Below are 2500 nucleotides of genomic sequence, written 5' to 3'. Positions count from 1 at the left end.
CCCTATCACCCTGAAGGGACAGGGCTTCAGGCTTCTGGCCCTGGCAGATCTGAGTGTCCCCCTCCATGTGTCACTGAAATGTGGAGGAGAGAGGTTCCTGCCAACTTTCCCCTGGACTCTCTGGGGCCCCTCTGACTCAGCACACTCCCGGGAAAGCCTCACCTTAAAGCACTGGAGCAAAGACTGTAAAAATAGAGCTAAGAGGCTGCTCGCTGCAGTGGTAACAGCGGAGTGTTTCAATCCATCAAAGATGCAGACTTGCAGTGCTTTCCACTGGAGCTCACTCACGCTGGTGTGAAATGACAACAGGCGCTTGACATTGTCACTATCCCAAGGCTAGAGTCACACAGATGTCCTGGTCCTGAGCCACAGTCGGTTACTTCACTGAGATTCCAACTCCCTCTAAGTTGAGGTGCTGGTGGGGTGGAATTGAGGCTCCGCTGCAGCAGGCTCGGGGGCCAGGAGAGCCTCATTTACTTCCAGCTCAAATGCTGAGTGCAGTTTGAAGGAAGGCAGGAAGCTGTTTGTGTGGGAAGCCCTGGATCTGGGAAGGGTGGTTGGTGTCTCTGTGTTTTGGATGTTTGTGTTTTTTTTTAATTGTTGTTGTTGTTAGATGCTGTCTAGTCGTAGGCGACTCATAGCGACCCTGTGAACCAAAGACCTGAACACTTATAACTTTCTTTGTTTCTCCAAGTTCATAGAGTTTCCACAGGCAAGCTATTTCATAGATGCCACTCATGAAGAAGGAGGACAAAGTCCTTCTGGTTTACCTGAAAACAAGGAAAAGAAGTGTTGAAATTCTAGGATGCTGTGGCCTCTGCAAGGTGACTTTGGGAAACATTATCACCTTTCTGGACTCCTGCGATTTCTCACTTACTGGTTCAATGGTTGTTTCTGAACAGGGGATGTCAGAAGGCCTCTGATGGCCTGTGTGTTCTAGGCACTGAGCAGCTGTGAGAGCGGAGGGACACAGGGCAGGGCATGAGGTGGTGTGATGACTCTGTTTCTGGGTGTGTGTGTGCACAAATACAGGCTCTACCTGGAGAAGTGTCCCAGTCAGAGAGAGGGCCCCAGGCCGAGAGGAGACAGGATCATGGGGAGGCCACACAGATGAGGGATGGAGAAGACAAGAAGAAAGAGGAAGAGGAGGAGGAGGAGGAAGACAAAGAGAAGGAGAAGGAGAAGGAGAAGGAGAAGGAGAAGGAGAAGAAGATTTGTTGCCATTGAGTTGATTTTAACTCATTGCAACCCAACATGTTAATGTAGAATTAAGCTCCACAGTTCTTGGCTGTAATCTTCACGGAAGCCTATCTCTGGAGCCATCTTCTTTGATAGCAATGGGTGCGTTTGAACCACAAATCTTTAAATTAGTAGTCACTTGCAAATCGTTGGTGCCATTTGGAGATCCACATTGCTATGGAGTTGGAACAGACTCATGGCTGACGCTCCTTTGAGTTTCCAAGGCTGTAAATCGCACAGCTTTTCCTGAGGAGCTGCGGGTGCATTTGAACTGCCAGAGAGGCGAGGCCTTTGATTTAGCAGCACAACTTCCTACAGATGAGGCTGCCAGAACGCTCTGTCCAGTGACACATCACCTCGCCTCAGGCCATTGAGTAGGGACCAATTCACAGCCAAGCCTGCAATAGATTTTCAGAGACTATAAATCGCATGAGAGGAGACTGCCCATCTTTCTCTCTTCGAGCAACTAGTGGACTCAGATCACCCCCCTTTGTGTTGGCAGCACAACTCCTCACCACTAGGCCACTCCAGCTCCCTGTCCGGACCTCACCTCTATGACAAAACCCAAAACTAAACCTAACGCCATTGACCTTACTCCAACTGGCCTCATATTGATCCTTAGGACAGAGTAGAAATGCCACAGTGTTTTCAAGGCTGTAATCTTTATGGAAGCAGATGGCTTCATCTTCACAGGAGACTGACTCCCTTCTACTGTGCTTTGGCTCATGGCTTCAAACCACCAACCTTTTAGTCAGCAGCCAATCTCGAAAGTGCCACATGATCGGGGCTGCTTAGAGCCATGGTGCAGTCATCATGGCTTCCTTCCCTTCTCCCAGCAAACACTAGGCCTGACTGGACACCGGGTCTGCTCTCCCTGGACCTCAGAGCAGGGTCTCTGTTGCCTTGAAAAGAATAGTACAGCTCTCTTCCTTTTCCAGGGCAGCATCCTCAGTGCCTGAGAGCTTGGGGGTCAGGGTCAGGTTAGGCTAGGTTCAAATTCAGTCTCTGGACACACTCCACACCATTCTGGAAATTGTATTTGAACCTCGGGTCTGTTTTATAAAATATGGGGATTCAAACAGCCTCTGAAGGTTAAATGCAATGATACAGGTCCTATGTTTCACACCGTCTTGTAAATTGTAGCTGCTCAAGGGATGTCGGATATTATCACAGAACATTTAATTGTGCTAATGCGAAACCTATACTTGGACCAAGAGGCAGTAGTCAGAACAGAGCAGGGTAACACTGCATGGTTCAAAAT

This window comes from Elephantulus edwardii, unplaced genomic scaffold (assembly GCF_000299155.1).
Source record: "Elephantulus edwardii isolate Elephantulus edwardi_28Jun2011 unplaced genomic scaffold, EleEdw1.0 scaffold00121, whole genome shotgun sequence".
Taxonomy (NCBI): Eukaryota; Metazoa; Chordata; class Mammalia; order Macroscelidea; family Macroscelididae; genus Elephantulus; species Elephantulus edwardii.
Note: the sequence above shows the minus strand (reverse complement) of the source record.